Source organism: Salvelinus alpinus, chromosome 9, assembly GCF_045679555.1.
Source record: "Salvelinus alpinus chromosome 9, SLU_Salpinus.1, whole genome shotgun sequence".
Lineage (NCBI taxonomy): Eukaryota > Metazoa > Chordata > Actinopteri > Salmoniformes > Salmonidae > Salvelinus > Salvelinus alpinus.
The window spans coordinates 74,420,727-74,436,353 of NC_092094.1; the positions used below are offsets into that span (position 1 = coordinate 74,420,727).

The 15,627-nt window shown below is 43.4% G+C and overlaps 1 long non-coding RNA gene across 2 annotated transcripts in view; it reads right to left on the reverse strand.

The window, feature by feature from the left end:
• The window catches only part of LOC139530613 (uncharacterized), a 33,424-nt gene extending 18,210 nt beyond the window's left edge, over positions 1-15,214 (reverse strand). Inside the window, exons 1-2 of one of the 2 annotated variants that reach the window (XR_011666080.1) lie at positions 15,062-15,165; positions 5,946-6,033 (exon numbers count right to left, since the gene is read on the reverse strand). This is a non-coding gene — a long non-coding RNA (uncharacterized lncRNA). Of the gene's footprint in view, positions 1-5,945; positions 6,034-15,061 lie in introns of both variants that reach the window. The other variant, XR_011666081.1, reaches the window with a different exon arrangement.
• Positions 15,215-15,627: the final 413 nt, after the last annotated feature.

Sequence of the window (15,627 nt, forward strand, 5' to 3'; positions counted from 1 at the left end):
ATGCATAGTCACTTTAACCATACCTACATGTACATACTACCTCAATAAGCCTGACTAACCGGTGTCTGTATATAGCCTTGCTACTCTTATTTTCAAATGTATTTTTACTGTTGTTTTATTTCTTACCTACACACACACACACACCTTTTTTTTTCGCACTATTGGTCAGAGCCTATAAGTAATCACTTCACTGTAAGGTCTACACCTGTTGTACTGTATTCGGCGCACGTGACAAATAAACTTCGATTTGATTTGAGTCATGCGCGGACACGCTGTTGTGGGTGAACAGGGAGTACAGAAGGGTACTAAGAACACACCCCTGAGGGGCCCGTGTGTTGAGTGTCAGTATGGCAGATGTGTTGTTCCCAACCCTCACTACCTGGCGGGATCCAGTTGCAGAGGGAGGTGTTCATTCCCAGGGTCCTTAGCTTAGTGATGAGCTTGGAGTGCAGTATGTTGTTGAACACTGAGCTGTATTCACTGAACAGCATTCTCACATAGGTGTTCTTCTTGTCCAGGTTGGAGAGGGCAGTGTGGAGTGCACTAGAGATTGCGTCATCTGTGGATCTGTTGGGACGGTATGCGAATTGGAGTGGGTCCAGGGTGTCTGGGAGGATGGTGTTAATGTGAGCCAACCTTTCAAAGCGTTTCATGGTTACAGATATGAGTGCTACAGGGCGATAGTCATTTAGACAGGTTACTTTGGTATTCTTGTGCACAGGGACTATGGTGATCTGCTTAAAACATGTAGGTATTACAGACTGGGTCAGGGAGAGGTTAAAAATGTCCAGCTGGTCAGTCCATGCTCTGAGTACGCATCCTGGTAATTTGTATTTATTAAGGATCTCCATTTGCTCTTCCTGGGGTCCAGTAACATTAAGACAGTTATATACAGTTTAAGATATTACATGACATGACATTTCACAACACTTTACCCAATACATTTAGTGTGTCCCCTCAGGCCACTACTCCACTATCACATATTTACAATACAACATCCACGTGTACATGTGTGTAGAGTGCCTGTCTTATCTGCCGCAATTGTTGCAACCCTATTACTTGCCTGTTCAACCACTCTTTCGTGTCGTCTGAGATCCCTAATGATTGGAAAGCTGCCGCGGTCATCCCCCTCTTCAAAGGGGGAGACACTCTAGACGCAAACTGTTACAGACCTATATCTATCCTACCCTGCCTTTCTAAAGTATTTGAAAGCAAAGTTAACAAAAAGATCAGCGACCATTTTGAATCCCACCGTACCTTCTCCGCTAGCAAATCAGGTTTCCGTGCTGGTCATGGGTGCACCTCAGCCACGCTCATGGTCCTAAACAATATCATAACTGGCATCAATAAAAGACAGTACTGTGCAGCCGTCTTCATCGACCTGGCCAAGGATTTCGACTCTGTCAATCATCGCATTCTTATCGGCAGACTCAACAGCCTTGGTTTCTCAAATGACTGCCTCGTCAGTTCAGTGTGTCAAATCGGAGGGCCTGTTGTCCCGACCTCTGGCAGTCTCCATGGGTGTGCCACAGGGTTCAATTCTCGGGCCGACTCTTCTCTCTGTATACACCAATGATGTCGCTCTTGCTGCTGGTGATTCTCTGATCCACCTCTACGCAGACGACACCATTCTGTATACTTCGGCCCTTCTTTGAACGCTGTGTTAACAAACCTCCAGACGAGCTTCAATGCCATACAACACTCCTTCCGTGGCCTCCAACTGCTCTTACATGCAAGTAAAACTAAATGCATGCTCTTCAACCGATCGCTGCCCGCACCTGCCCGCCTGTCTAGCATCACTACTCTGGACGGTTCTGACTTAGAATATGTGGACAACTACAAATACCTAGGTGTCTGGTTAGACTGTAAACTCTCCTTCCAGACTCACATTAAGCATCTCCAATCCAAAATGAAATCTAGAATCGGCTTCCTATTTCGCAACAAAGCATCCTTCACTCATGCTGCCAAACATACCCTCGTAAAACTGACTATCCTACCGATCCTTGACTTTGGCGATGTCATTTACAAAATAGCCTCCAACACTCTACTCAGCAAATTGGATGTAGTCTATCACAGTGCCATTCGTTTTGTCACCAAAGCCCCATATACTACCAACCACTGCGACCTGTATGCTCTCGTTGGCTGGCCCTCGCTCAATATTTGTCTCCAAACCCACTGGCTCCAGGTAAAATTGTAAGTCTTTGCTAGGTAAAGCTCCGCCTTATCTCAGCTCACTGGTCACCATAGCAGCACCCACCCGTAGCACGCGCTCCAGCAGGTATATTTCACTGGTCATCCCCAAAGCCAACTCCTCCTTTGGCCGCCTTTCCTTCCAGTTCTCTGCTGCCAATGACTGGAACGAATTGCAACAATCACTGAAGCTGGAGTCTTATATCTCCCTCACTCACTTTAAGCATCAGCTGTCAGAGCAGCTTACCGATCATTGCACCTGTACACAGCCCATCTGTAAATAGCCCACCCAACTACCTCATCCCCATATTGTTTTACATTTTTTTCTCCTTTGCACCCCAGTATCTCTACCTGCACATTCATCTTCTGCACATCTATCACTCCAGTGTTTAATTGCTACATTGTAATTATTTCGCCACTATGGCCTATTTATTGCCTTACCTCCCTAATCTTACTACATTTGCACACACTGCATATAGATTTTTCTATTGTGTTATTGACTGTACGTTTGTTTATTCCATGTGTAACTCTAAAGCACTGCTTTGCTTTATCTTGGCCAGGTCGCAGTTCTAAATGAGAACTTGTTCTCAACTGGCCTACCTGGTTAAATAAAAAGAAATAATAAATAATAAATGTGTATGTGTGTCTGTGCCTGTGTGTGACTCTTCACATTCCCCTCTGTTCCATAAGGTGTATTTTTATCTGTTTTTTAAATTCGATTCTGCTGCTTGCATCGTTACCTGATGTGGAATATTGTTCCATGTAGCCACGGCTCTATGTAGTACTGTGTGCCTCCCAACGTCTGTTCTTGACTTGGGGATTTGAAGGGACCTTTGTTGGCATGTCTTGTGTGGTATGCATGGGTGTCCGAGCTGTGTGCTAGTAGTTTAAACAGACAGCTCGGTGCATTCAGCATGTCAACACTTCTTACAAAAACGAGTAATGATGAAGTCAATCTCTCCTCCACTTTGAGCCATGAGAGATTTACATGCATATTATTAATGTTAACTCTCCGTGTACATTTAAGGGCCAGCCGTGCTGCCCTGTTCTGAGCCAATTGTAATTTTCAGAGGTCCCTCTTTCTGGCACCTGACCACGCGACTGAACAGTAGGCCAGGTGCGACAAAACTAGAGCCTGTAGGACCTGCCTTGTTGATAGTGTTGTTAAAAAGGCAGAGCAGCGATTTATTATGGACAGACTTACTCACATCCTAGCTACTGTTGTATCAACATGTTTTGACCATGACAGTTTACAGTCCAGGGTTACTCCAAGCAACTTAGTCAAATCATCTTGCTCAATTTCCACATGATTTATTACAAGATTTGGTTGACTATGATCGATAGTATTAAAAGCCGCACTGAAGTCTAACAAAACAGCTCAGACAATCTTTTTATTATGAATGTCTTTTAGCCAATTATCAGTAATTTTTGTAAGTGCTGTGCTTGTTGAATGTCCATCCTTATAAGCATGCTGAAATCTGTCTGTTTAACCTGTTTAAAGGTCTTACTCACATCGGCCACGGAGCGCGTGATCACAGTCGTCTGGAACAGCTGGTGCTCTCATGCATTGTTCAGTGTTGCTTGCCTCTAAACCAGCATAGGTAATGTAAGCTTTGGGTGACAAATTGTTTAGGATTGGTTTGTGAGGGGAACAGATTTCTCCAAAGGGGAACAACATAAAAGCACATTGTGCATAGGGGAAATTAAGTCAATGCATTAATGTCACGGCTGTATAATCTGTCATTCACTGGAGCACTCCAGATTGGTTTGACAGAAGCATACATTCAATACAAGTGGCGCCGTTCCCATGGTTGAAGTGAGGGATGTCAATAAATGTATAGTGTAGGCTACAGCTGTAGGCGTACTCAAATACTATTTGAGAAATGTCCTAGGTGGCAAAGGTCCGGATGGATAGTCATTTATTGGCGCAGTAACAAACCCCCACCTTGCAACTTCAAACTGTTCACACCCTTCTTGTTGGAAGAGACAAAAATAGCAGTTTTGAAGCTCATTTCCTGCAATTCCACACATTATGCCATTGAGTGACGGGAAAATGTACATTTGAAGTCGGAAGTCTACATACACTTAGGTTGGAGTCATTAAAACTCGTTTTTCAACCACTCCACAAATTTCTTGTTAACAAACTATAGTTCTGGCAAGTCGGTTAGGACATCTACTTTGTGCATGACACAAGTAATTTTTCCAACAATTGTTTACAGACAGATTATTTCACTTATAATTCACTGTATCACAATTCCAGTGGGTCAAAAGTTCACATACACTAAATTGACAGCTTGGAAAATTTCAGAAAATGATGTCATAGCTTTAGAAGCTTCTGATTTGAGTCAATTGGAGGTGTACCTGTGGATGTATTTCAAGGCCTACCTTCAGGCTCAGTGCCTCTTTGCTTGACATCATGGGAAATCAAAAGAAATCAGCCAAAACCTAAAAAAATAATTTGTAGACCTCCACAAGTCTGGTTCATCCTTGGGAGCAATTTCCAAACGCATGCAAATCAATCCCAGAACAACAGCAAAGGACTTTGTGAAGATGCTGGAGGAAACAGGTACAAAAGTATCTATATCCACAGTAAAACGAGTCCAACATCGACATAACCTGAAAGGCCGCTCAGCAAGGAAGAAGCCACTGCTCCAAAACCGCAATAAAAAAGCCAGACTAAGGTTTGCAACTGCACATGGGGACAAAGATCGTACTTTCTGGAGAAATGTCCTCTGGTCTGATGAAACAAAAATAGAACTGTTTGGCCACAATGACCATCGTTATGTATGGAGGAAAAAGGGTGAAGCTTGCAAGCCGAAGAACACCATCCCAACCGTGAAGCACGGGGGTGGCAGCATCATGTTGTGGGGGTGCTTTGCTGCAGGAGGGACTGGTGTGCTTCACAAAATAGATAGCTTCATGAGGAGGGAAATTGTGGCTATATTGAAGCAACATCTCAAGACATCAGTCAGGAAGTTAAAGCTTTGTTGCAATTGGGTCTTCCAATTTGACAATGACTCCAAGCATACTTCCAAAGTTGTGGCAAAATGGCTTAAGGACAACAAAGTCAAGGTATTGGAATGGCCATCACAAAGCCCTGACCTCAATCCTATAGAGAATTTGTGGGCAGAACTGAAAAAGTGTGTGCGAGCAGGGAGGCCTACAAACCTGACTCAGTTACACCAGCTCGGTCAGGAGGAATGGGCCAAAATTCACCCATCTTATTGTGGGAAGCTTGTGGAAGGCTACCCGAGACGTTTGACCCAAGTTAAACAATTTAAAGGCAATGCTACCAAATACTAATTGAGTGTATGTAAACTTCTGACCCACTGGGAATGTGATGAAAGAAATGAAAGCTGAAATAAATAATTCTCTCTACTATTATTCTGACATTTCACATTCTTAAAATAAAGTGGTGATCTAACTGACCTAAGACAGGGAATTTTTACTAGCATTAAATGTCAGGAATTGTGAAAAACTGAGTTTAAATGTATTTGGCTAAGGTGTATGTAAACTTCCGACTTCAACTGTAGCTGTTTTTAAGCTAATTTCCTCCAATTGTACAGACTTTACATGTCTTGTGTGTTCATACCAGGAGTCGATCTGGCCTGCGGTCTGCCTGTTGACTATGGTTGATCTATCCATTAGACCCACAGTGATGAGAGAGCAGAGATCCCTCCCTATTGAGTAGGATTAAGTTGCATGCAGACACTGATCTAAGGTCAGTTGTGGTTTGCTTCTTGAGTTATCCTTACCTGAAGTCACCCTTGACATGTCTTGGCCTGGCTGAGCCACGCCCTCCAGCTGAGTCACCGCAGCAATAAGGCATGAAGGGAGCCACACCTAGCCATTAAGAGAGCATTACCAGCCACAACCAAGACAGATGAGAACAAACTCACCACAGGTAATGGACGCCATGGCCATGGCCATGGTGGCAGAGATACAGTGAATTTAAATGGGTATGGGTGGACCTCGACATTATAAGTTAAATTCTGCGGGAGCCTGGTTAGGTCATACAAACACAAATAGATCGTAGACAGACAGTAGGCAGACCACATAGCAAAAAGACACCACACCCCGTCACTCATATCAGTAATCCCACTCCACACACACACCCTGCAGACCCACATAGCAGTGGACGCTGGAATGTACGGTAACCCCCCCCATGAGATGTCACATTCCTGAAAAGCATTGGCTCCCGAGTAGCGCAGCGGTCTAAGGCACTGCAGCTCAGTGCTAGAGGAGTCACTACAGACGATACCGGGCTGTAACACAACCGGTCGTGATTGGGAGTCCCATAGGGCGGTGCACAATTGGCCCACCTTCGTCCGCGTTAGGGGAGGGTTTGGCCGGGGTAGGCCGTCATTGTAAAATAATAATTTGTTCTTAACTGACTTGCCTGGTTAAATAAATGAATAAAACATGAAAAAAATGGTAGTCTGAAATAGCCGGATGCCCTCATGCTTTCATGGCTGCTGCACATACACTGTGGTATGCAGGCCTGCTTATACACAATATAGACTTTCTAAGACCTTTGATTTTGAAATGAGTTCGACGAGCAGGTATCCATATACTTTTGGTCGTGTGTGTGTGTATTTATTTATTCCAACCAATGTTAATACACTGACCAAAAATATAAACGCAACATGTAAAGTGTTGGTCCCATGTTTCATGAGCTGAAATAAAAGATCCCAGAAATGTTTCTTACTCACAAAAAGCTTATTTTGCTCAAATTTCGTGCACAAATTTGTTTACATCCCTGTCAGTGAGCATTTTTCCTTTGACAATATAATCCATTCATCTGACATGTGTGGCATATCAAGAAGCTCTACGGGATCGGTGTCCCTAAACCGGGACAGTTGTTGCTCAATATGCGATCTTTTACCAGATCTAATGTGTTATATTCTCCTACATTCATTTCACATTTCCACAACCTTCAAAGTGTTTCCTTTCAAATGGTATTAAGAATATGCATATCCTTGCTTCAGGTACTGAGCAACAGGCAGTTAGATTTGGGTATGCTATTTTAGGCCCCCCCCCCCCCCCCCCAAAAGGGGGTGATCCTTAATTAAACAGTGTGATCATTACACAGGTGCAACTTGTGTTGGGGACAAAAGGCCACTAAAATGTGCAGTTTTGTCACACAACACAATGCCACAGATGTCTCAGGTTTTGAGGGATTGTGCAATTGGCATGCTGACTGCAGGAATGTCCACCAGAGCTGTTGCCAGAGAAGTCAATTTTCACAACCCTTACCCCACTTCGCCATAATATTTAGCTGAACTACCACAATGACATGCAGATCATTATGCATGTACACTCACCATCCAGTTTATTAGGTACACCACCCCATTCACAAAAATGGATCGCTCCAACAAAACTGAGTCACATGGCCGTGGCTTGCAATAGAAAGCCGGCAGACAGGCATCGAGGTATTCAGTTACTGTTCGGACGTTTGACAGGGCAAAACGAGTGACCTAAGCGACTTGGAGCATGGTATGATCGTCGGTGCCTGGCGCGCAGGATCCAGTGTCTCAAAAACTGCCGCCCTCCTGGGCTTTTCACGCACAATAGTGGGTAGGGTTTACAGAGAATGGTGCGACAAACAAAACCATCCAGTCAGCGGCAGTACCGTGGGCGAAAACCGCTCGGCGGATGTGACAAATAAAATGTACAAATTAGCAGGCCGTGCCACAAACGAACAAATAACGGCACAGTACAACAGTGGTCTGCAGAACAGCATCTCGGAACGCACAACTCGTCGATCTTTATCACGGATGGGGTATTGCAGCAGACAACCACACCGGGTTCCACTCCTATCAGCTAAAAACAAGAAGAAACAGCTCCAGTGGGAACGCGATCACCAACACTGGACAACTGAGGAGTGGAAAACGATTGCCTAGAACATGACAGCGCGTTCAGTTTGCTTGAGTGGCCTGCGCAGTCCTCCGACTTCAACCCAATAGAGCATCTTTAGGATGAGATGGAACGTGCTGTTAGCAGCTTGAATGTACCGGCGTCCAATCTGCAGCAACTGCGTGATGCCATCGCTTCAACATTGACCAACATCCCTGTGGAACATTTCTGACACCTTGTAGAATGCCCCTAAAAATTCAGGCTGTTCTGGAGGCAAAGGAGGCTCCGACCCGGTGCTAGATGGGTGTAACTATTGATATTCCTTCCTCCCATTCCTCCAGCCAAATCACAGGTAGGCCTTTGCGAATATGAGCAAATCAGCCATTCTGTACAGTGTTCTATTATAGAGTGTGAAGTTAAATTCAATGTGTTGTACTGAGTAGAAGTGAATATCAGTGACAGGTTTTTTGCGTAGCACATACACATAACATTTAGAGAATGGGAACAAGCTTCTGGGGACGGGGTGAACAGGGCGCTAGGCCACTGAATGTAATAGGTCATTGTTGATTTCTACTGCTGCTGATTAGCGGGGTCGCGTTAGCATGTTGGTGCTAATTTTTGAGAAGGATACGTTGGAGCATACATGGCTAAGGACAAAAGTACTATTTGTATGGCTTACATTGCAGCTGTTCGCTTCCAGGACCCTCTCTTACCCCTCTGTGTCGCAGAAAAAGCCCCTTGTGGGATGAACAAGGCAATCATGAGGTTCCATCCCGCGGCCCATCCCCCCCAGACCAACTGACTATCAGCACTGTCTTTTCTGGGTTACGCCGGATGCCTGGAGGGGCACAGATCAGCACACAGATGCACTTAACATCCAGCAGTGCCTTGCCTGCTAGCCTAAGAAACGGCGGAGATGTAGCTACTGTGACACTCTCTGCTCGGTTGTTCTGAGACTAATGATATCTCCCTATGACCATGGATAGCTAAAAGGCCTGGATATATCTCAACCTAATCACTTAGATCTATCAAATCCTGTTTGCTATATGAGTGGTCGTGAAGGAAAGGAGATGAGGAGAGGACGTTTGAACGGACATCCCCATTATATTTCTGTGTAGTAGACTGCAATGGGGCTGTTATGTCCTGGTGGTCAAAGCCTTTAACCACTATTAAGACATCTCCGCTCCATAACAATCTCTTATTTACCTGCGCACACTGCAGCATCCTCTCTGGGAATAGGTACATGGAGTTATCTCAAACTGCACCAGCCCCTGATGTAAGCAATGTCATGCTGCTTGCTTATAAAGTACTGCATACCCCTGATCAGCTCATACCGAGGATCGAACTCAGGACCTTTGCCTCGCTAACACACGTGACCACCCTCCTGAAGCGTTCCTAACTATTGCGCTATTGATAAAGGGCTTCACTTCAGGATGGGGATCTGTGACTTTCACAGACCCCCATCTGCTACACTGACACCCACTCAACACTTCTCTATTAACCCACAAGTCTGTGTTCAGTCAACCTACCCACTGACCTTTGTCTGACATAGCCTATAGGAAGAGCTGGGATCATTAGGTAAGGGGGAGCTATTTGAATGTAGTGTCACTTCAAATTAAGTGTTTTTTCATCTATCCCATTGTGGTTCTGGTAGACTTTTTCTTTCTCTCTCTCTCTCTCTCTCTCTCTCTCTCTCTCTCTCTCTCTCTCTCTCTCTCTCTCTCTCTCTCTCTCTCTCTCTCTCTCTCTCTCTCTCTCTCTCTCTCTCTCTCTCTCTCTCTCTCTCTCTCTCTGTTCTCTCTGTGTTCTCTCAGTTCCTCTATCTTTCTCTCTCCCTCTCTACCCCACCTCTCTGCCTCTCTCTCTGTTCTCTCGGTTCCTCTTTCTCTCTCATCTCTCTCTTTCTCTGTTTCTCTCCCCCTTTATTTTTCCTTCCCTCCTCCCTCATTCGCTTCATACATCTCTCTGTTATCTCCATCTCCCCCCTTTTCTATCTCACCCCCTCTGTGCCTGTGATGAACAAGAAACAGTGTTTTTGTTACCATAGCAATGACCAGTCTACACTGTGACCAGTCTACACTGTGACCAGTCTACACTGTGATTTGTCATATAACTTAAGAGTGGTTGGTTTCTAAATCGTACAGGCTTCAGAGGGGGTGAAACGTAAAAGACCCACTCACGCTTTATCCAAAATGTACATTTATATGCATATTTTTTTATATGCATCCTTAATGGTTTAGAAACTGCTTATATGCAGTGAAGCCGATTTCATGACATTAGGGACCGGAGTTTTTCCTGGCCATGTGGTCAGGAAAAACTCCAGGTCCAATTAACACAATAAAGACCCAATTCTGTGAAAGTATACATTAGATGTTGATTATCTGACTTAATTCATATAAAGATAACTTCAAAACCATTACATCATCATGCAAAGTTACACCCCATGAGGAAATAGGATCTTCCTGGAGACAATACGGCATGAGGAAGTGGTCAACTGCAGTGACATGAATTGAAACTGGGGTCGGGAATCGAATGAAACTGTTTAATAAGCATTCTAAATGGAGAGATTCAGTGGTTTTGTCACACACAGATTTGACCTACCAATAAACCACAAAATCAGCAAGGACAGTGTACAGTAATGTGTCCAATACTATGACACACTCGTACTGTTAGACCATGGTCTTTGCATATCTCTGTTGATCTTGGAACATGGAATACGACTGTGGAATATACACTGAGTATACAAAACATTAAGGACACCTGCTCTTTCCATGACAAAGACTGACCAGGTGAATCCAGGTGAAAGCTATGACCCCTTATTGATGTCACTTATTAAATCCACTTCAATCAGTGCAGATGAAGGGGAGGATACAGGTTATAGAAGGACTTTTTTTTAAAGCCTTGAGACAATTGAGACATGGATTGTGTATGTTTGCCATTCAGAGGGTGAATGGGCAAGACAAAAAATTTAAGTGCCTTTGAACGGGGTATGGTAGGAACCAAACACTGCTGGGTTTTTCACGCTCAACAGTTTTTCATTTGTATTAAGAATGGTCCACCACCCAAAGCACATCTAGCCAACTTGACATAATTGTGGGAAGTATTGGAGTTAACATGGGCCAGAATCCCTGTGGAACGCTTTCAACACCTTTTAGGGTCCATGTTCCAATGAATTGAGGCTGGGTTTAGACTAGGTTTTTGTACACTCAGTGTAAATGTGCCTAAGTGGTGAAGATGGAAAATTAAAAGGGACATTTGCTCTTTTGACTCGATTATGATGAATGATTTTCCTCCACAGTCTAGACGTGTAGACATTATTAGATTCTCTCTCTCCAAGCTAGGCATACTTTCACTTAAAGGCTGAGGAGCACTAGCGTTGGGTTCTATTTTAAAACAGGGTTCTATCCTTAGGGCATGTTCTGCTCTGATGACCATGGTCCAACCTCTTCTGCTCTCTGTCAGCTGATGCTGTGGGCCTGCCAGAAGTGGACACTTCAAGGTGAACATTGAGAAGAAGGGTGCTTAGCAAACACAACAGATCCTTAGCTACTGCTAGTAACCCAGATACTGTATGTCATGCTTCCATCCAATATCAGAGCTAATGGAAAATTCAGTCATAGATTTTTCAACTAACCTGGGCCCGGTTTCCCAAAAGCATCTTAAGGCTAATTGTTAGAACCATTGAGCTCAATGGGTTTTGAGAAGGTGAAGAGGAAAGAGGACATGAGGAGTATGCAATTGAGATTCTCCCAGTGTTCCTGCTTAGTGCTGGGAATTGCAAGGGACCTCACGATACAATATTATCACGATACTTAGGTGGTCCGATATGTATTGCGATTCTACACTGAACAAAAGTAGAAACGTGTAAAGTGTTGGTCCCATGTTTCATGAATTTAAATAAAAGATCCCAGAAATGTTCCATACACACAAAAAGTTTATTTCTCTCAAATATTGTGCACACATATGTTTACATCCCTGTTAGTGAACATTTCTACTTTGCCAAGATAATCCATCCACCTGACAGGTGTGGCATATCAAGAAACAGGATGATCATTACACAGGTGCACCTTATGCTGGGTACAATAAAAGGCCACTCTAAAATGTGCAGTTTTGTCACACAACACAATGCCACAGATGTGTCAAGTTTTGAGGGAGTGTGTAATTGGCCTGCTGACTGCAGGAATGTCCACCAGAGCTGATGCCAGAGAATTTAATGTTCATTTATCTACCATAAGCCGCTTCCAAAAGTTGTTGGCAGTACGTCCAACCGGCCTCACAACCGCAGACCCCATTTGTATGGTGTCGTGTGGACGAGCCGTTTGCTGATGTCAACGTTGTGAACCGAGTGCCCCATGGTGGTGGTGCGAGTTATGGTATGGGCAGGCATAAGCTACGGACAATGAACACAATTGCATTTTATCGATGGCAATTTGGAAGCACAGAGATACTGATGAGGTCTTCGACCCATTGTGAGGCGCATTTGTTTTAAGGTATCTGTGACCTAATGTTTGGTTTACTCAGTGAAAACATGTTGGCTCACTATTTAAAAAGCTGATGGTGAACCAGCTAAGGGATGAAAAATACCGGGGATTTGGCGCCGGTACAGCCGACTAGTGCTAACTAACGTTACCTACAGTAGTCCACCACAAAAAAGTCGTCATCGATTCTTGGAGTCAAATATCTATATGATATCGTCCAAAAATGATATTGCAACATGTACAGTGCCTTCACAGCCCTTCACTTTTTCCACATTTTGTTACAGCATGAATTTAAAATGGATTACATTGAGATTGTGTGTCACTGGCCTACACACAGTACCCCATAATGTCAAAGTACAATTGTGTTTTTAGAATTTTTTTGAAATTAATAAAAAATGTAAAGCTGAAGTGTTTCGAATCAATAAGTATTCAACCCCTTTGTTATGGCATGGCTAAATACGTTCAGCAGTGCTTAACCAGTCACATAATAAGTGGCATGGACTCTGCATGCAATAATGGTGTTTAACATGATTTTTGAATGACTACCTCATCTCTGTAACCCACAAATACAATTCTATGTATGGTCCTTCAGTCGAGCAGTGAAATTCAAACACAGATTCAACCACAAAGACTAGGGAGGTTTTCCAATGCCTCGTAAAGAAGGGCACCTACTGGTAGATGGGTAAATAAAACGCTAAAGAATATGCCTTTGAACAATATTAATTACACTTCGGCTGGTGTATCAATAAACCTAGTCACTACAAAGATATAGGCGTCCTTCCTAACTTAGTTACCAGAGAGGAAGGACACCACTCAGGGATTTCACGCTGAGGTCAATGGTGACTTTAAAACGGTTACAGAGTTAAATGGCTGTGATAGGAGAAAACTGAGGATGGATCAACAACATGGTAGTTACTCTATAATATCAAACTAAATGAGTGCAAAGAAGGAAGCCTGTACAGAATAAAAAATATTACAAATCATGCATCTTGTTTGCAATAAGGCACTAAAGTAAAACTGCAAAAAGTATTTTCAAGCGTGGTGGTGACTGTGTCATGTTATGGGTATTGTAATCGACAAGGACTGGGGAGTTTTTTGGGATAAAAATAAACTGAATAGAGCTAAGCACAGGCAAAATCCTCGAGGTTAACCTGGTTCAGTATGCTTTTCAACAGACACTGGGAGACAAATTCACCTTACAGCACGACAATAACCTAAAACACAAGGCAAAATATACACTGGAGTTGCTTACCAAGATGAAACTGAATGTTCCTGAGTGAGCCTAGTTAAAGTTTTGACATACTGGAAATCGGTTGAAAATCTATGACAGAACTTGACATTTATGTCTGGATCCAATGGATCAATGGATCAACAGACAGAGCTTGAATAATTTTAAGAATGTGCAAATATTGTACTATCCAGGTGTGCAAATCTCATAGACACCCAGAGGGACCAACAGCTGTAATCTCTGCCAAATGTGATTTTAACATGTATTGTGTGAATATTTAAGTAAATGAGATTTCTGTATTTTCATTTTCAATAAATTAGCAAAAATGGCTAAAAACATGCTTTCACTTTGTCATTATATGGGGTATTGTGTGTAGAACTGTACTCCATCGTCCTTCAATCCATCCCCCCCCGCATACACACACACACACACTGAGGTGGGGGATGGATTGAAGGACGATGGAGTACAGTTGGCCCTTGGTATTTACTGAATTCTACTCAGAGAATGTGTTCCAAACCATCAGCCTTGCTTTTACTTCCTCAATGACAGCTGAAACATAGCCCAAGGCAAAACTCAGTTGACTGCAAACAAATGGGACATTTCCAGGTTAGTTGCTATAGCTTTCCGATGACAGAGGAATAAATATAGAGCAAGAGATGTTCAGAGCAGAGAAATCCTAACTGACTACTCTGCCGTTTCTATCTAAAGTGATATAATCAGCCACATTCTGTGATGACACAACCACCACTGAGACCATTCCAATGATATTACAGTTACAATACTTCAGTAGAGACATGTACTGTATGTCTGTTTCACAATATCATTGTCATGGCAACATGTTTTGGCTTTCCTAAGAATAGATAAATGAACAATCCCTTCGCATTCTCTCTAGGATGAATATGTTACAAATCAGTCCTGAATGTCACTGGCAGCAGCCACAAGAAACGAGAACAATAGTCTATGCATTTCAAGAAAATGACATGCAGTGCAGTCGTTTCCATGGTGACCGCACTGCACGGCAAGTGGGCAGAGACTACCAGACGAGTCCTCAGAGAAATGGTGGGGAATTAAAGAGCTGTGTGTGCACCTGTGTGCATGTATGTGTGTGTGCTTTGTCAGTTTGTGCGTATTGCATGCATATGTGCATATAATGCGTAAGATGGCGCTGCAGTGTATAGCAGTGGATTTACGGGCTCCTGATCAAATATGCTATTTTACGCTGATCTTAACTTGTTTTGTACATAATGTCTCCACGATAATTTCCTATGACTGAAAACTGCTTCTGGACATCAGAACAGCGATCACTAACCTCGATTTGGATGACAATTTCTACTTCAACGAGTTGGCAGCTCTGGACTTTCTGCTTAATCCGCATTAAGGCCTTAATCATCTGGACTCGAAAGAAGAAGTGGCAGCGCAAGAGGCAGACGAGACAAGCAGGCAACATGACGAGACTATATTGGTGAGCAAATAAACCGCCTCTACCCTCCGTTTTATTGGTGAATGTACAGTCACTGGAGAGCAAACTGGACGAGCTCTGTTCGAGACTATCCTATCAACGGACCTGAAGAACTGTAATATTGTGGCTGAACAAGGACATTGATAATATACATCTCGCTGGTTTTCCATGCACCGTCAAGACTGGACGGCAGACTCTGGTAAGGCGAAGGGGGGAGCGGTGTGTCTTTGTTAACAACAGCTGTTGTGCGATCTCTAATGTTAAGGAAGTTTTGAGTTTCTGCTCACCGAGTTAGAATACCTCATGATAACCTGCAGACATTTACCAAGAGTTTTCATCTATATTTTTCAGAGCTGTCTATTTACCAACACAAACCGATGCTGGCACATAAGCAAACAAGAAAATGCACATCCAGA